Genomic DNA, 21,358 nt, shown 5'->3' on the forward strand with positions numbered 1-21,358 from the left:
GTATAGACAATGGGAGTGAATTATTCCAGTAGTATTCTATATTATGGGAGTGAGATGTTTCAGTAGTATATACAATGGGAGTGAATTATTCTAGTAGTATTCTATACTATAGGAGTGAATGTTTCAGTAGTATATACAATGGGATTGAATTATTCTATTAGTATTCTGTCTTTTGGGAGTGAGATGATTCAGTAGTATATACAATGGGATTGAATTAGTCTCGTAGTATTCTGTCTTTTGGGAGTGAGATGTTTCAGTAGTATATACAATGGGATTGAATTAGTCTAGTAGTATTCTATTTTATGGGAGTGAGATGTTTCAATAGTATATACAATGAGAGTGAATTATTCTAGTAGTATTCTGTATTATGGGAGTGAGATGTTTCAGTAGTATATGCAATGGGATTGAATTATTCTAGTAGTATTCTATATTATGGGAGTGAGATGTTTCAATAGTATATACAATGGGAGTGAATTATTCTAGTAGTATTCTATATTATGGGAGTGAGATGTTTCAGTAGTATATACAATGGGAGTGAATTATTCTCGTAGTATTCTGTATTATGGGAGTGAGATGTTTCAGTAGTACAGACAATGGGAGTGAATTATTCCAGTAGTATTCTATATTATGGGAGTGAGATGTTTCAGTAGTATATACAATGGGAGTGAATTATTCTAGTAGTATTCTATATTATGGGAGTGAGATGTTTCAGTAGTATATACAGTGGGAGTGAATTATTCTAGTAGTATTCTATATTATGGGAGTGAGCTGTTTCAGTAGTATATACAATGGGAGTGAATTATTCTAGTAGTATTCTATACTATAGGAGTGAATGTTTCAGTAGTATATACAATGGGATTGAATTATTCTAGTAGTATTCTGTCTTTTGGGAGTGAGATGTTTCAGTAGTATATACAATGGGATTGAATTAGTCTCGTAGTATTCTGTATTTTGGGAGTGAGATGTTTCAGTAGTATAAGCAATGGGAGTGAATTATTCTAGTAGTATTCTATATTATGGGAGTGAGATGTTTCAGTAGTAACAACAATGGGACTGAATTATTCTGTTAGTATTCTATACTATAGGAGTGAGATGTTTCAGTAGTATATACAATGGGAGTGAATTATTCTAGTAGTGTTCTATATTATGGGAGTGAGATGTTTCAGTAGTATGTACAATGGGAGCGAATTATTCTAGTACTATTCTATACTATAGGAGTGAGATGATGCAGTAGTATATACAATGGGATTGAATTATTCGAGTCGTATTCTATATTATGGGAGTGAGATGTTTCAGTCGTATATACAATGGGAGTGAATTATTCTAGTCGTATTCTATATTATGGGAGTGTGATGTTTCAGTAGTATATACAATGGGAGTGAATTATTCTAGTAGTATTCTATGCTATAGGAGTGAGATGTTTCAGTAGTATAAACAATGGGAGTGAATTATTCTGGTAGTGTTCTATACAGTAGATGTGAGATGTTTCTGTAGTATACACAATGGGATTGAATTATTCTCATAGTATTCTATATTATGGGAGTGAGTTGTTTCAGTAGTATATACAATGGGAGTGAATTATTCTCGTAGTATTCTATATTATGGGAGTGAGAAGTTTCAGTAGTATATACAATGGGATTGAATTATTCTAGTCGTTTTCTGTATTATGGGAGTGAGATGTTTCAGTCGTATATACAATGGGATTGAATTATTCTAGTAGTATTCTGTATTATAGCAGAGAGATGTTTCAGTAGAATGTACAATGGGAGTGAATTATTCTAGTAGTATTCTGTATTATAGCAGAGAGATGTTTCAGTAGTATATACAATGGGAGTGAATTATTCTAGTAGTATTCTGTATTTTGGAATGAGATGTTTCAGTAGTATATACAATGGGAGTGAATTATTCTAGTAGTATTCTGGATTTTGGAATGAGATGTTTCAGTAGTATATACAATGGGAGTGAATTATTCCAGTAGTATTCTATGCTGTGGAAGTGAGATGTTTCAGTAGTATATACAATGGATTGAATTATTCTAGTAGTATTCTGTATTTTGGAATGAGATGTTTCAGTAGTATATACAATGGGAGTGAATTATTCTAGTAGTATGCTATATTATGGGAGTGAGATGTTTCAGTAGTCTATACAATGGGATTGAATTATTCTAGTAGTATTCTCTATTATAGGAGTGAGATGTTTCAGTGGTATATGCAATGGGATTGAATTATTCTAATGGTATTCTATATTATAGGAGTGAGAAGTTTCAGTAGAATATACAATGGCAGTGAAATATTCAAGTAGTATTCTATACTATTGGAGTGAGATGTTTCAGTAGTATATACAATGGGAGTGAATTATTCTAATGGTATTCTATATTATAGGAGTGAGAAGTTTCAGTAGAATATACAATTGCAGTGAAATATTCTAGTAGTATTCTATACTATTGGAGTGAGAGGTTTCAGTAGTATATACAATGGGAGTGAATTATTCTAGTAGTATTCTATACTATAGGAGTGAATGTTTCAGTAGTATATACAATGGGATTGAATTATTCTAGTAGTATTCTATATTATGGGAGTGAGATGTTTCCATATTATATACAATGGGAGTGAATTATTCTCGGAGATTTCTGTATGATGGGAGTGAGATGTTTCAGTAGTATAGACAATGGGAGTGAATTATTCCAGTAGTATTCTATATTATGGGAGTGAGATGTTTCAGTAGTATATACAATGGGAGTGAGTTATTCCAGTAGTATTCTATATTATGGGAGTGAGATGTTTCAGTAGTATATACAATGGGAGTGAATTATTCTAGTAGTATTCTATATTATGGGAGTGAGATGTTTCAGTAGTATATACAATGGGAGTGAATTATTCTAGTAGTATTCTATATTATGGGAGTGAGCTGTTTCAGTAGTATATACAATGGGAGTGAATTATTCTAGTAGTATTCTATACTATAGGAGTGAATGTTTCAGTAGTATATACAATGGGATTGAATTATTCTAGTAGTATTCTGTCTTTTGGGAGTGAGATGTTTCAGTAGTATATACAATGGGATTGAATTAGTCTAGTAGTATTCTATATGATGGGAGTGAGATGTTTCAATAGTATATACAATGGGAGTGAATTATTCTCGTAGTATTCTGTATTATGGGAGTGAGATTTTCTGTAGTATATGCAATGGGATTGAATTATTCTAGTAGTATCCCATATTATGGGAGTGAGATGTTTCAGTCGTTTATACAATGGGAGTGAATTATTCTAGTAGTATTCTATATTATGGGAGTGAGATGTTTCAGTAGTACATACAATGGTGGTGAATTATTCTGGTAGTATTCTACACTATAGGAGTGAATGTTTCAGTAGTATATACAATGGGATTGAATTATTCTAGTCGTTTTCTGTATTATGGGAGTGAGATGTTTCAGTCGTATATACAATGGGAGTGAATTATTCTAGTAGTATTCTATACTATAGGAGTGAGATGTTTCAGTGGTATATACAATGGGAGTGAATTATTCTAGTAGTATTCGATACTGTAGAAGTGAGATGTTTCAGTCGTATAAACAATGGGATTGAATTATTCTGGTGGTATTCTGTATTATGGGAGTGAGATGTTTCAGTAGTATAAGCAATGGGAGTGAATTATTCTAGTAGTATTCTATATTATGGGTGTGAGATGTTTCAGTAGTAACAACAATGGGACTGAATTATTCTGTTAGTATTCTATACTATAGGAGTGAGATGTTTCAGTAGTATATACAATGGGAGTGAATTATTCTAGTAGTGTTCGATATTATGGGAGTGAGATGTTTCAGTAGTATGTACAATGGGAGTGAATTATTCTAGTACTATTCTATACGATAGGAGTGAGATGATGCAGTAGTATATACAATGGGATTGAATTATTCGAGTCGTATTCTATATTATGGGAGTGAGATGTTTCAGTCGTATATACAATGGGAGTGAATTATTCTAGTCGTATTCTATATTATAGGAGTGAGATGTTTCAGTAGTATATACAATGGGAGTGAATTATTCTGGTAGTGTTCTATACAGTAGATGTGAGATGTTTCTGTAGTATACACAATGGGATTGAATTATTCTCATAGTATTCTATATTATGGGAGTGAGTTGTTTCAGTAGTATATACAATGGGAGTGAATTATTCTCCTAGTATTCTATATTATGGGAGTGAGAAGTTTCAGTAGTATATACAATGGGATTGAATTATTCTAGTCGTTTTCTGTATTATGGGAGTGAGATGTTTCAGTCGTATATACAATGGGATTGAATTATTCTAGTAGTATTCTGTATTATAGCAGAGAGATGTTTCAGTAGTATGTACAATGGGAGTGAATTATTCGAGTAGTATTCTGTATTATAGCAGAGAGATGTTTCAGTAGTATATACAATGGGAGTGAATTATTCTAGTAGTATTCTGTATCTTGGAATGAGATGTTTCAGTAGTATATACAATGGGAGTGAATTATTCTAGTAGTGTTCTGGATTTTGGAATGAGATGTTTCAGTAGTATATACAATGGGAGTGAATTATTCCAGTAGTATTCTATGCTGTGGAAGTGAGATGTTTCAGTAGTATATACAATGGGATTGAATTATTCTCGTAGTATTCTATATTATGGGAGTGAGATGTTTCAGTAGTCTATACAATGGGATTGAATTATTCTAGTAGTATTCTCTATTATAGGAGTGAGATGTTTCAGTGGTATATGCAATGGGATTGAATTATTCTAATGGTATTCTATATTATTGGAGTGAGAAGTTTCAGTAGAATATACAATGGCAGTGAAATATTCTAGTAGTATTCTATACTATAGGAGTGAGATGTTTCAGTAGTATATACAATGGGAGTGAATTATTCTAATGGTATTCTATATTATAGGAGTGAGAAGTTTCAGTAGAATATACAATTGCAGTGAAATGTTCTAGTAGTATTCTATACTATAGGAGTGAGATGTTTCTGTAGTATAAAATGGGATTGAATTATTCTAGTAGTATTCTATATTATGGAAGTGAGATGTTTCCATATTATATACAATGGGAGTGAATTATTCTCGGAGATTTCTGTATGATGGGAGTGAGATGTTTCAGTAGTATAGACAATGGGAGTGAATTATTCCAGTAGTATTCTATATTATGGGAGTGAGATGTTTCAGTAGTATATACAATGGGAGTGAATTATTCTAGTAGTATTCTATACTATAGGAGTGAATGTTTCAGTAGTATATACAATGGGATTGAATTATTCTATTAGTATTCTGTCTTTTGGGAGTGAGATGATTCAGTAGTATATACAATGGGATTGAATTAGTCTCGTAGTATTCTGTCTTTTGGGAGTGAGATGTTTCAGTAGTATATACAATGGGATTGAATTAGTCTAGTAGTATTCTATTTTATGGGAGTGAGATGTTTCAATAGTATATACAATGAGAGTGAATTATTCTAGTAGTATTCTGTATTATGGGAGTGAGATGTTTCAGTAGTATATGCAATGGGATTGAATTATTCTAGTAGTATTCTATATTATGGGAGTGAGATGTTTCAATAGTATATACAATGGGAGTGAATTATTCTAGTAGTATTCTATATTATGGGAGTGAGATGTTTCAGTAGTATATACAATGGGAGTGAATTATTCTCGTAGTATTCTGTATTATGGGAGTGAGATGTTTCAGTAGTACAGACAATGGGAGTGAATTATTCCAGTAGTATTCTATATTATGGGAGTGAGATGTTTCAGTAGTATATACAATGGGAGTGAATTATTCTAGTAGTATTCTATATTATGGGAGTGAGATGTTTCAGTAGTATATACAATGGGAGTGAATTATTCTAGTAGTATTCTATACTATAGGAGTGAATGTTTCAGTAGTATATACAATGGGATTGAATTATTCTAGTAGTATTCTGTCTTTTGGGAGTGAGATGTTTCAGTAGTATATACAATGGGATTGAATTAGTCTCGTAGTATTCTGTATTTTGGGAGTGAGATGTTTCAGTAGTATAAGCAATGGGAGTGAATTATTCTAGTAGTATTCTATATTATGGGAGTGAGATGTTTCAGTAGTAACAACAATGGGACTGAATTATTCTGTTAGTATTCTATACTATAGGAGTGAGATGTTTCAGTAGTATATACAATGGGAGTGAATTATTCTAGTAGTGTTCTATATTATGGGAGTGAGATGTTTCAGTAGTATGTACAATGGGAGCGAATTATTCTAGTACTATTCTATACTATAGGAGTGAGATGATGCAGTAGTATATACAATGGGATTGAATTATTCGAGTCGTATTCTATATTATGGGAGTGAGATGTTTCAGTCGTATATACAATGGGAGTGAATTATTCTAGTCGTATTCTATATTATGGGAGTGTGATGTTTCAGTAGTATATACAATGGGAGTGAATTATTCTAGTAGTATTCTATGCTATAGGAGTGAGATGTTTCAGTAGTATAAACAATGGGAGTGAATTATTCTGGTAGTGTTCTATACAGTAGATGTGAGATGTTTCTGTAGTATACACAATGGGATTGAATTATTCTCATAGTATTCTATATTATGGGAGTGAGTTGTTTCAGTAGTATATACAATGGGAGTGAATTATTCTCGTAGTATTCTATATTATGGGAGTGAGAAGTTTCAGTAGTATATACAATGGGATTGAATTATTCTAGTCGTTTTCTGTATTATGGGAGTGAGATGTTTCAGTCGTATATACAATGGGATTGAATTATTCTAGTAGTATTCTGTATTATAGCAGAGAGATGTTTCAGTAGAATGTACAATGGGAGTGAATTATTCTAGTAGTATTCTGTATTATAGCAGAGAGATGTTTCAGTAGTATATACAATGGGAGTGAATTATTCTAGTAGTATTCTGTATTTTGGAATGAGATGTTTCAGTAGTATATACAATGGGAGTGAATTATTCTAGTAGTATTCTGGATTTTGGAATGAGATGTTTCAGTAGTATATACAATGGGAGTGAATTATTCCAGTAGTATTCTATGCTGTGGAAGTGAGATGTTTCAGTAGTATATACAATGGATTGAATTATTCTAGTAGTATTCTGTATTTTGGAATGAGATGTTTCAGTAGTATATACAATGGGAGTGAATTATTCTAGTAGTATGCTATATTATGGGAGTGAGATGTTTCAGTAGTCTATACAATGGGATTGAATTATTCTAGTAGTATTCTCTATTATAGGAGTGAGATGTTTCAGTGGTATATGCAATGGGATTGAATTATTCTAATGGTATTCTATATTATAGGAGTGAGAAGTTTCAGTAGAATATACAATGGCAGTGAAATATTCAAGTAGTATTCTATACTATTGGAGTGAGATGTTTCAGTAGTATATACAATGGGAGTGAATTATTCTAATGGTATTCTATATTATAGGAGTGAGAAGTTTCAGTAGAATATACAATTGCAGTGAAATATTCTAGTAGTATTCTATACTATTGGAGTGAGAGGTTTCAGTAGTATATACAATGGGAGTGAATTATTCTAGTAGTATTCTATACTATAGGAGTGAATGTTTCAGTAGTATATACAATGGGATTGAATTATTCTAGTAGTATTCTATATTATGGGAGTGAGATGTTTCCATATTATATACAATGGGAGTGAATTATTCTCGGAGATTTCTGTATGATGGGAGTGAGATGTTTCAGTAGTATAGACAATGGGAGTGAATTATTCCAGTAGTATTCTATATTATGGGAGTGAGATGTTTCAGTAGTATATACAATGGAAGTGAATTATTCTAGTAGTATTCTATATTATGGGAGTGAGATGTTTCAATAGTATATACAATGGGAGTGAATTATTCTAGTAGTATTCTATATTATGGGAGTGAGATGTTTCAGTAGTATATACAATGGGAGTGAATTATTCTCGTAGTATTCTTTATTATGGGAGTGAGATGTTTCAGTAGCATATACAATGGCAGTGAATTATTCTAGTCGTATTCTCTACTATAGGAGTGAGATGTTTCAGTAGTATATGCAATGGCAGTGAATTATTCTAGTAGTATTCTCTACTATAGGAGTGAGATGTTTCAGTAGTATATACAATGGGACTGAATTATTCTCATAGTATTCTATATTATGGGAGTGAGATGTTTCAGTAGTATATGCAATGGCAGTGAATTATTCTAGTAGTGTTGTCTACTATAGGAGTGAGATGTTTCAGTAGTATATACAATGGGACTGAATTATTCTCGTAGTATTCTATATTATGGGAGTGAGAAGTTTCAGTGGTATATACAATGGAATTGAATTATTCTAGTAGTATTCTATATTATGGCAGTGAGATGTTTCAGTAGTATATACAATGGGAGTGAATTATTCTAGTGGTATTCTGTATTATAGCAGAGAGATGTTTCAGTAGTATATACAATGGGATTGAATTATTCTAGTAGTATTCTATTTTATAGGAGTTCGATGTTTCAATAGTATATACAATGGGAGTGAATAATTCTAGGAGTATTCTATATTATAGGAGTGAGAAGTTTCAGTAGTATATACAATGGCAGTGAAATATTCTAGTAGTATTCTATACTATAGGAGTGAGATGTTTCAGTAGTATATACAATGGGAGTGAATTATTCTAGTCGTATTCTATATTATGGGAGTGAGCTGTTTCAGTAGTATATACAATGGGAGTGAATTATTCTAGTCGTATTCTATACTATAGGAGTGAATGTTTCAGTAGTATATACAATGGGATTGAATTATTCTAGTAGTATTCTATATTATGGGAGTGAGATGTTTCAATATTATATACAATGGGAGTGAATTATTCTCGGAGATTTCTATATTATGGGAGTGAGATGTTTCAGTAGTATAGACAATGGGAGTGAATTATTCCAGTAGTATTCTATATTATGGGAGTGAGATGTTTCAGTAGTATATACAATGGGAGTGAATTATTCTAGTAGTATTCTATATTATGGGAGTGAGATGTTTCAGTAGTATATACAATGGGAGTGAATTATTCTAGTAGTATTCTATATTATGGGAGTGAGCTGTTTCAGTAGTATATACAATGGGAGTGAATTATTCTAGTAGTATTCTATACTATAGGAGTGAATGTTTCAGTAGTATATACAATGGGATTGAATTATTCTAGTAGTATTCTGTCTTTTGGGAGTGAGATGTTTCAGTAGTATATACAATGGGATTGAATTAGTCTCGTAGTATTCTGTCTTTTGGGAGTGAGATGTTTCAGTAGTATATACAATGGGATTGAATTAGTCTAGTAGTATTCTATATTATGGGAGTGAGATGTTTCAAGAGTATATACAATGGGAGTGAATTATTCTCGTCGTATTCTGTATTATGGGAGTGAGATGTTTCTGTAGTATATGCAATGGGATTGAATTATTCTAGTAGTATCCCATATTATGGGAGTGAGATGTTTCAGTCGTTTATACAATGGGAGTGAATTATTCTCGTAGTATTCTATATTATGGGAGTGAGATGTTTCAGTAGTATATACAATGGTGGTGAATTATTCTGGTAGTATTCTACACTATAGGAGTGAATGTTTCAGTAGTATATACAATGGGAATGAATTATTCTGGTAGTATTCTATATTATGGGAGTGAGATGTTTCAATAGTATATACAATGGGAGTGAATTATTCTAGTAGTATTCTATATTATGGGATTGAGATGTTTCAGTAGTATATACAATGGGAGTCAATTATTCTCGTAGTATTCTTTATTATGGGAGTGAGATGTTTCAGTAGCATATACAATGGCAGTGAATTATTCTAGTCGTATTCTCTACTATAGGAGTGAGATGTTTCAGTAGTATATGCAATGGCAGTGAATTATTCTAGTAGTATTCTCTACTATAGCAGTGAGATGTTTCAGTAGTATATACAATGGGACTGAATTATTCTCATAGTATTCTATATTATGGGAGTGAGATGTTTCAGTAGTATATACAATGGGAGTGAATTATTCTAGTAGTATTCTATATTATAGGAGTGAGAAGTTTCAGTGGTATATACAATGGAATTGAATTATTCTAGTAGTATTCTATATTGCCAGCATTCGCCAGAGCTGGCGGGCAGCCATAAAGACAGGGCTAAATTGTGGCGAGTCGAAGAGACTTAGTAGTTGGCAGGAAAAAAGACAGAGGCGCAAGGGGAGAGCCAACTGTGCAACAGCCCCAACAAACAAATTTCTCTGCAGCACCTGTGGAAGAGCCTGTTACTCCAGAATTGGCCTTTATAGCCACTCCAGGCGCTGCTTCACAAACCACTGACCACCTCCAGGCGCGTATCCATTGTCTCTCGAGATAAGGAGGCCCAAAAGAAAGAAGAAGATTCTATATTATGGCAGTGAGATGTTTCAGTAGTATATACAATGGGAGTGAATTATTCGAGTGGTATTCAGTATTATAGCAGAGAGATGTTTCAGTAGTATATACAATGGGAGTGAATTATTCGAGTAGTATTTTATACTATAGGAGTGAGATGTTTCAGTAGTACATACAATGGGAGTGAATAATTCTAGTAGTATTCTGTATTATAGCAGAGAGATGTTTCAGTAGTATATACAATGGGAGTGAATTATTCGAGTAGTATTCTATATTATGGGAGTGAGATGTTTCAGTAGTATATACAATGGGATTGAATTATTCTAGTAGTATTCTATATTATAGGAGTTCGATGTTTCAGTAGTATATACAATGGGAGTGAATTATTCTAGTAGTATTCTATACTATAGGAGTGAGATGTTGCAGTAGTATATACAATGGGAGTGAATTATTCTTGTAGTATTCGATATTATGGGAGTGAGTTGTTTCAGTAGTATATACAATGGGAGTAAATTAATCTAGTAGTATTCTATATTATGGGAGTGAGATGTTTCAGTAGTATATACAATGGGATTGAATTATTCTAGTAGTATTCTATATTATGGGAGTGAGATGTTTCAGTAGTATATACAATGGGAGTGAATTATTCTAGTAGTATTCTATACTGTAGGAGTGAGATGTTTCAGTGGTATATACAATGGGAGTGAATTATTCTAGTAGTGTTCTATACAGTAGATGTGAGATGTTTCTGCAGTATACACAATGGGATTGAATTATTCTCATAGTATTCGATATGATGGGAGTGAGTTGTTTCAGTAGTATATACAATGGGAGTGAATTATTCTCGTAGTATTCTATATTATGGGAGTGAGACGTTTCAGTAGTATATACAATGGGATTGAATTATTCGAGTCGTTTTCTGTATTATGGGAGTGAGATGTTTCAGTCGTATATACAATGGGATTGAATTATTCTAGTAGTATTCTGTATTATAGCAGAGAGTTGTTTCAGTAGTATGTACAATGGGAGTGAATTATTCTAGTAGTATTCTGTATTCTAGCAGAGAGATGTTTCAGTCGTATATACAATGGGAGTGAATTATTCTAGTAGTATTCTGTATTTTGGAATGAGATGTTTAAGTAGTATATACAATGGGAGTGAATTATTCTAGTAGTATTCTGGATTTTGGAATGAGATGTTTCAGTAGTATATACAATGGGAGTGAATTATTCCAGTAGTATTCTATGCTGTGGAAGTGAGATGTTTCAGTAGTATATACAATGGGATTGAATTATTCTCGTAGTATTCTATATTATGGGAGTGAGATGTATCAGTAGTCTATACAATGGGATTGAATTATTCTAGTAGTATTCTGTATTTTGGAATGAGATGTTTCAGTAGTATATACAATGGGAGTGAATTATTCTAGTAGTATTCTATGCTGTGGAAGTGAGATGTTTCAGTAGTATATACAATGGGATTGAATTATTCTAGTAGTATTCTATATTATGGGAGTGAGATGTTTCAGTAGTATATACAATGGGAGTGAATTATTCTAGTAGTATTCTATATTATGGGAGTGAGATGTTTCAATAGTATATACAATGGGACTGAATTATTCTGGTAGTATTCTATACTATAGGAGTGAGATGTTTCAGTAGTATATACAATGGGAGTGAATTATTCTAGTAGTGTTCTATATTATGGGAGTGAGATATTTCTGTCGTATATACAATGGGAGTGAATTATTCTAGTAGTTTTCTATACTGTAGAAGTGAGATGTTTCAGTAGTATATACAATGGGATTGAATTATTCTAGTCATATTCTCTATTATAGGAGTGAGATGTTTCAGTAGTATATGCAATGGGATTGAATTATTCTCGTAGTATTCTATATTATGGGAGTGAGATATCTCAGTAGGATATGCAATGGGAGTGAATTATTCTCGTAGTATTCTATATTATGGGAGTGAGATGTTTTAGTAGTATATACAATGGGAGTGAATTATTCTAGTAGTATTCTGTATTTTGGGAGTGAGATGTTTCAGTAGTATATACAATGGGAGTGAATTATTCTAGTAGTATTCTGTATTTTGGGAGTGAGATGTTTCAGTAGTATATACAATGGGATTGAATTATTCTAGTGGTATTCTATATTATGGGAGTGAGATGTTTCAGTAGTATATATAATGGGATTGAATTATTCTAGTCGTGTTCTATATTATGGGAGTGAGATATTTCAGTAGTATATATAATGGGAGTGAATTATTCTAGTAGTATTCTATATTATGGAAGTGAGATGTTTCAATAGTATATACAATGGGACTAAATAATTCTAGTAGTATTCTATACTATAGGAGTGAGATGTTTCAGTAGTATATACAATGGGAGTGAATTATTCTAGTAGTGTTCTATATTATGGGAGTGAGATATTTCTGTCGTATATACAATGGGAGTGAATTATTCTAGTAGTGTTCTGTACTGTAGAAGTGAGATGTTTCAGTAGTATATACAATGGGATTGAATTATTCTAGTCATATTCTCTATTATAGGAGTGAGATGTTTCAGTAGTATATGCAATGGGATTGAATTATTCTCATAGTATTCTATATTCTGGGAGTGAGATGTCTCAGTAGTATATGCAATGGGAGTGAATTAGTCTCGTAGTATTCGATATTATGGGAGTGAGATGTTTCAGCAGTATATACAATGGGAGTGAATTATTCTAGTGGTATTCTATATTATGGGAGTGAGATGTTTTAGTAGTATATACAATGGGATTGAATTATTCTAGTGGTATTCTATATTATGGGAGTGAGATGTTTCAGTAGTATATACAATGGGATTGAATTATTCTAGTCGTGTTCTATATTATGGGAGTGAGATATTTCAGTAGTATATACAATGGGAGTGAATTATTCTAGTAGTATTCTATATTATGGGAGTGAGATGTTTCAGTAGTATATACAATGGGAGTGAATTATTCTAGTCGTATTCTATATTATGGGAGTGAGATGTTTCAGTAGTCTATACAATGGGATTGAATTATTCTAGTAGTATTCTCTATTATAGGAGTGAGATGTTTCAGTGGTATATGCAATGGGATTGAATTATTCTCGTAGTATTCTATATTATGGGAGTGAGATGTCTCAGTAGTATATGCAATGGGAGTGAATTATTCTCGTCGTATTCTATATTATGGGAGTGAGATGTTTTAGTAGTATATACAATGGGAGTGAATTATTCTAGTAGTATTCTGTATTTTGGGAGTGAGATGTTTCAGTAGTATATACAATGGGATTGAATTATTCTAGTCGTGTTCTATATTATGGGAGTGAGATATTTCAGTAGTATATATAATGGGAGTGAATTATTCTAGTAGTATTCTATATTATGGAAGTGAGATGTTTCAATAGTATATACAATGGGACTGAATTATTCTAGTAGTATTCTATACTATAGGAGTGAGATGTTTCAGTAGTATATACAATGGGAGTGAATTATTCTCGTAGTGTTCTATATTATGGGAGTGAGATATTTCTGTCGTATATACAATGGGAGTGAATTATTCTAGTAGTGTTCTATACTGTAGAATTGAGATGTTTCAGTAGTATATACAATGGGTTTGAATTATTCTAGTCATATTCTCTATTATAGGAGTGAGATGTTTCAGTAGTATATGCAATGGGAGTGAATTATTCTCGTAGTATTCTATATTATGGGAGTGAGATGTTTCAGTAGTATATACAATGGGAGTGAATTATTCTCGTAGTATTCTATATTATGGGAGTGAGAATTATCAGTAGTATATACAATGGGAGTGAATTATTCTCGTAGTATTCTATATTATGGGAGTGAGATGTTTCAGTAGTATATGCAATGGGATTGAATTATTCTCGTAGTATTCTATATTATGGGAGTGAGAATTATCAGTAGTATATACAATGGGATTGAATTATTCCAGTGGTATTCTATATTATGGGAGTGAGATGTTTCAGTAGTCTATACAATGGGAGTGAATTATTCTCGTAGTATTCTAACTTATGGGAGTGAGATGTTTCAGTCGTATATGCAATGGGATTGAATTATTCTCGTAGTATTCTATATTATGGGAGTGAAAATTATCAGTAGTATATACAATGTGATTGAATTATTCCAGTGGTATTCTATATTGTGGGAGTGAGATGTTTCAGTAGTATATGCAATGGGATTGAATTATTCTAGTCGTGTTCTATATTTTGGGAGTGAGATATTTCAGTAGTGTATACAATGGGAGTGAATTATTCTAGTAGTATTCTATATTATGGGAATGAGATGTTTCAGTAGTCTATACAATGGGATTGAATTATTCTAGTAGTATTCTATATTATGGGAGTGAGATGTTTCAGTAGTATATACAATGGGAGTGAATTATTCTAGTAGTATTCTATACTATAGGAGTGAGATGTTTCAGTAGTATATACAATGGGAGTGAATTATTCTAGTAGTATTCTATATTATGGGAGTGAGATGTTTCAGTGGTATATACAATGGGAGTGAATTATTCTAGTAGTATTCTATATTATGGGAGTGAGATGTTTCAGTAGTATAGACAATGGGAGTGAATTATTCTTGGAGTATTCTATATTTTGAGAGTGAGATGTTTCAGTAGTGTATACGATGGGAGTGAATTATTCTAGTAGTATTCTATATTATGGGAGTGAGATGTTTCAGTGGTATATACAATGGGAGTGAATTATTCTTGGAGTATTCTATATTTTGGCAGTGAGATGTTTCAGTAGTATATACAATGGGAGTGAATTATTCTCGGAGTATTCTATACTATAGGAGTGAGATGTTTCAGTAGTATATACAATGGGAGTGAATTATTCTTGGAGTATTCTATATTTTGAGAGTGAGATGTTTCAGTAGTATATACAATGGGAGTGAATTATTCTCGGAGTATTCTATATTTTGAGAGTGAGATGTTTCAGTAGTATATACAATGGGAGTGAATTATTCTAGTAGTATTCTATATTATGGGAGTGAGATGTTTCAGTGGTATATACAATGGGAGTGAATTATTCTTGGAGTATTCTATATTTTGGCAGTGAGATGTTTCAGTAGTATATACAATGGGAGTGAATTATTCTCGGAGTATTCTATATTTTGAGAGTGAGATGTTTCAGTAGTATATACAATGGGAGTGAATTATTCTCGGAGTATTCTATATTTTGAGAGTGAGATGTTTCAGTAGTATATACAATGGGAGTGAATTATTCTTGGAGTATTCTATATTTTGAGAGTGAGATGTTTCAGTAGTGTGTACGATGGGAGTGAATTATTCTCAGATTATTCTATATTTTGAGAGTGAGATGTTTCAGTAGTATATGCAATGGGAGTGAATTATTCTCGGAGTATTCTATATTTTGGCAGTGAGATGTTTCAGTAGTATATACAATGGGAGTGAGTTATTCGAGTAGTATTCTATATTAAAGGGAGTGAGCTGTTTCAGTAGGAGTGGGAAGTTTTGAAATGCTCACCCCATTGTTCCATAAATAAAGACAAACTTCAAAATCAAAAATATTAATACATAAATCATGAGGTGCTTTTTTTTCAAAGATGATCCAATAGAGATTGACAGGCACGGAATTATCAAAACGGAAAATGTTTCTTCCGATAATCTCCTGGTAAGTATTAATAGCCTCGGAACTAATGACCTCAAATGACCTTCTGGAATATATACCACAGCTTATGTAAATCAAGACCAAATTTTAGCAAATTAAACCGCTCAAAAAGGAACTCTTAACAAATTCCTGGGTGCAGTGATCCTGTCGAGATTACTCTGAGCTGAAAAACCAAAGGTTAAAACAGCCGGAAAGCTGCTAAATGCAAAATGCAGTTTTTGCCACAACTAGCTTTTTCTGTAAGGGCTGGTTCTCAGTCCAATAAAATATTAGAGGCTGGATTTTTAAAGCCCTATGGGTATGGGAGCAAGTGTGATTTGACACCCACGTTCTCAGAGGTCATCACTGGGTCCCGCCGCCTCCGGAACATGGTGGGAGGGAGGGATCGGGAACCCCGCACGCCTGCAATTAATCATCTGTTAAACTTATTGAGGAGATCATTGACTGTCTTGTCAGGAGCCGTTGGTAAGTTTCAATAGAAGGACACGGTGAAAACACGATGCCTGGAACAGGGCAGGGTGTAGAAGTCATGAACACTGCGGGGGGACATAAGGCCTATTGGAAGAGCTGTTTAACATATTGTAGAAGTGCAGAATAAAGCTCAGCTGCTCAAACTGGGCCACAGAGTAGCCACTGCTGGAGCTGAAAGACTTGAATTTGTCAGTGGTGATTGGTAGGAATCTGGAGAGGGACATGAGGCTGCTGGCATCACTTGGGCAGCTGGGGTTGGCAGGGGAAGGCCTGGTGAATGAACAAACCCCAGCTGAAGGAGTTCTGATGGGAACAGGTTACTCGTCATTGGACAGAGCAGCCAGGATGAGCTTCAGCAGATGCAACCTCCTAGACAGCAGGAGGCCGGAGGAGCACAGCGGGGGCTGCAAGGGGAAGAAGAAGCTACGCAACACATTGGGTCTACCGCCCAAGAGACAGCTATCTGAAAATGACAGACTGCCAGTGCCGTAGCAGGCTGTGCCAATCCGGGCAGATGGTGACAGACATTTCTGCTCTGATCCACAATGACCTGAGGCCTTGTGGCCCCCATGGCAGTCCCTTACCTGCAGACATCAAGGTCACCGTCACCCTGAATTTTTATACAGTCGGGTCGTTCCAGGGATCAGCTGCAGACCAAGGTGGCATCTCACAGTCAGCAGCTCATCACACCATCAGGCAGGTCACAGATGTCATTTTCCGGAGGGCGGGGGACTACATCCACTTTGACACAGATGGACCAGTGCAGACACAGAGGGCTTTGGGCTTTTCCACCATCGATGGATTCCCTCAGGTCCAGGGGGCCATCAATTGCATCAAGATAGTTATCAAGGCACCGACAGACCAGCCAATCAAACTCCTGAACAGAAAGAGCTGCCACTCATTGACTGTCCAGCTGGTCTGTGACCACAGGAAGTGAATCTTGCAGGTCTGCACCCGGTTCCCGAGCAGTTGTCATGACTCCTTTATCCTGCGGGAGTCCTAGGCGCTGCACCTCTTCAGGCCCACGTCCAGACTCGTGGGTGGCTGCTGGGAGATAAGGGTTATCCCCTAAAGAGATGGCTCCTGATGCCCATCCACTACCCAGACACATAGAGAGAGGAGCTACAACCAGAGTCATCTCCTAACACGGACCTGCATTAAACAGACCATTGGCATCTTGAAGATTCACTTCCATTGCCTTGACCGGTGAGGTGGTGTCTCATATTGTGGTCGTCTGCTGTGCCCTGCCCAACATAACAATACAAAGAGGCCTGGAGATGGATGAGGAGGAGGATCTGGAATGGCACTCCACCTCGGAGGAGGACTGGGAGGGTGAAGAGGAGGAGGAAGGGATCGCTCCGGAGGTGGCCGGTGCCCAGACATTGGAGGATGCCCGATGATGCCGTTCCAGACCTCAGGGTGAACTGCAGGCTGGCATGCCCACAAGGACCACACTGATTCAGCAGCGTTTCACCTGATCACCCCCGAGCCCTTCTGACCGATGATCCCAGAACTCACCTTCCAGCATGGAGAGCTATCACTCCTCAAAGACCCACATCTGTGAAGACCCATTGCCAGCCATGACCATGGAGAATGAGGTTTCCACCACCAACATTCTCCAACATCACAGAGCATGGAAATACAGCAATCCCAGGGCCCCACGGACCTCCCAGTCACCCCACAAAACTCCATCTCTCTTTTAACATGAAACATCAATAACACACATACCAGACTGATAACAGAAACAAGTGATATTGTAATGAAAACAAAACTGCATAAAAATGTGGAAAAGAGCACCCAGGTGACCCCTTAAGTGAAATCGATGGCATGGCGCCTTTCTCTCTCTGCCACTTCTACGGGGTGCTCCCCCCGTGGCAGAGGATAAGGTGGAGGCAGCCTGTTCCCTACACTGTGCCAGCGGCTGAAAGGCCCGTGGCTTCCATCCTCGTCTAGGAGGTGCCCGTGGCGGATCCTCCACAAGCTGCCACGCCTGCGTCATTGCTGGAGCTGCCTCTGTCACAGGGCCTTAACACACAGATGGTTCCTGAGTCAGAGGAGGTGAGGGGCTGAAGGGTGACATGAGCTGATGTCCCCCTCAGTGATGTCCCCATCTGAATAGCACCCTGTAAAAATGAATAGCAAAAGCTTCTATAAGTATATAAAAGGGAAGAGAGTAGCTAAAGTGGATGTTGGTCCTTTGGATGATGATACAGGAGTTAATAGAGGGGACACAGAAATGGCGGAGACACTAAATCAGTATTTTGCCTCAGTTTTCACAGTGGAGGACACTAGTACCATCCCAATAGTAACAGGTAATGCAAAGGTTATAGAAAGGGAGGAACTTAGAACAATCATCATCACAGGATAAAAAGTACTGAGCAATCTACTGGGATTGAGGGCAGAGAAGTCCCCAGGGTCTGATGGCCTACATCCTAGGGTCTTAAAGGAAGTGGCAGTGGAGATAATGGATCCATTAGTTATAATATTCCAAAATTCCCTGGATACGGGAAAGGTTCCAGTGGATTGGAAAAAAGTTAATATAGTGCCCTTATTGAAAAAGGGAGGGAGGCAGAAAGTAGAAAACTATAGACCAGTTAGTTTAACATCTGTCGTTAGGAAATGGTTAGAATCCATTATTAAGGAAGTAATAACAGGACATTTAGAAAGTCAAAACGCAATCCATCAGAGTCAGCATGGTTTTATGAAGGGTAAACCGTGTTTGACTAATTTGCTAGAGTTCTTCGAAGCTGTAACAAGCAAAGTGGATAATGGGGATCCTGTAGATGTAGTATATCTGGAATTCCAGAATGCATTTGTAAGGTGCTGCACAAAAAGTTAATACACAAGATAGGATCACATGGGGTTTGGAGCAATTTATTCGCTTGGATAGAGGATTGGCTAACTAACAGAACACAGAGAGTCGAGATAAATGGGTCTTTTTCTGGTTGGCAAGATGTAACTAGTGGGGTGCCACAGGGTGCGATCCTCGGGCCCCAACTATTTACAATCTATATAAATGACTTGGATGCAGGGATAGAAAGTACTATAGCCAAATTTGCAGATGACACCGAAATAGGTGGGATAATAAGTTGCAATAAAGAAATAAAAAATTTACAAATGATGTAGATAGGTTAGGTGAATGGGCCAAAATTTGGCAGATGGAGTTTAACGTGGATAAGTGTGAGGTTATCCATTTTGGTCAGAAGAATAGAAAGGCAGATTATTATCGAAATGGAGAGAAACTTCAGAGTGCTTTGGTGCAAAGGGATCTGGGTGTCCTCGTACATGAATTGCAGAGAACTAGTATGCAGGTACAGCAGGTAATAAGGAAGGCAAATGGAATTTTGGCATTTATTGCTAAAGGAATAGAGAATAAAAGTAGGGAAGTGTTGCTGCAACTATACAAGGCATTAGTGAGACCACACCTGGAGTATTCCGTACAGTTTTGGTCCCCTTACCAACAGAAAACAGAGGCGTGATGTAGTTGCATTGGAGGCAGTTCAGAGGAGGGTCACTAGATTGATTCCAGAGATGAGGGGTTTGTCTTATGAAGAGAGATTGAGCAGTTTAGGCCTTTACTCTCTCGAGTTTAGAAGAATGAGAGGAGATCTAATTGAGGTATATAAGATGATTAAGGGGATTGACAAAGTAAACGTAGAGAGGATGTTTCCTCTGGTGGGGCAATCTAGGAGTTTTAGGATAAGGAGTAGCAGATTTAAAACAGAGATGAGGAGAAATTACTTCTCTCATGGTGGCTGCTTACCTTTTAACATTGCCCTCTGTAACTCAATCCCACCACCAGCACATATCATCAGAGGCTCCGGACTCACCCCCGGGCCAATTAGGCCCTGTACAAATGAAAATTGCGTCATGTTACTCATGCTGACCCCGAAGGTGGGGTCGGGACCTGGAAATGTCCTGGCCGATGGGTTCCTGACCCCAGAAGGAAAATTACAGCCCAGGAGTTTTCACCTTATGAAATAATCTTGGAAACGTGTACAAAAAGGGCCTTGCAAATCTTTCACTAACTTGCCAGTGTAAAATGTAAACAATTGAAAGAAAATGAATCAAACCTGGCTGAAATTTTGTGATATTTAAGCTCCCAGCAGTGGCGGGGCTCTGTGGTGTGGCACTGGGGGGAGTTAATATTTTTTGTGCAGGGGTGGGGGTCAAATAAACATAATGGGTGTAGAGGATGGTGGGAAGGAGTGAACTTCAAACTTTGTCTGGAGAAGGGAGTTCAGATTAAAAAGGTAAGTGTTTTGGGCGGTGGGGGGGGGGCAGGGCAAAACGTTAATGTAATTGTTATTGGGGATGGGAAACGGGAAGTAAACATTAATAAATTTTGAGGGTGCGTCTTTAAAAATGCTAATTCACCGGCCCTTTCAATATGGCGCCAGCGCCCGCGCACAGGTAGCTGATGCCATTGCTGGGAACGGACAGCCTGCCCCTTCCTTTTGATTTGGTGGTGGGGGGAGGGGTGGCCCACCTCAGCTATTTGAATGAAGCACGAACCACAAGTTCCTGGAAGTTGCATCATCAAAGTCTGTATTTGTCCGTGTGTCTTCACTGACACTGGGCAGGATGCCAATGCTGTATCCGGCGTGCAAGCCCTCTTCAAAATGTGAGGTTTGGTTCACCATTCTTCCCAATGTAGAAGGTGTCTTCAGTTTACCGTCAGCCACAACCCGTGCGAGCTGCCTTCCCCGCGATTGCCGGAGCTTCCTTCCCAGTAAACATTGGATAAAAGTGCCGGCATCTTTTGCGAGCATGTGTGTGTGTTTAGAAAGAAAAAAATTGCAAGATTTGTAAGTCCCTGCACGGGATCATGAGCGAGGCTCAAAAATTACA

Source organism: Heterodontus francisci, chromosome 29 (genome assembly GCF_036365525.1).
Source record: "Heterodontus francisci isolate sHetFra1 chromosome 29, sHetFra1.hap1, whole genome shotgun sequence".
NCBI classification, from domain to species: Eukaryota; Metazoa; Chordata; class Chondrichthyes; order Heterodontiformes; family Heterodontidae; genus Heterodontus; species Heterodontus francisci.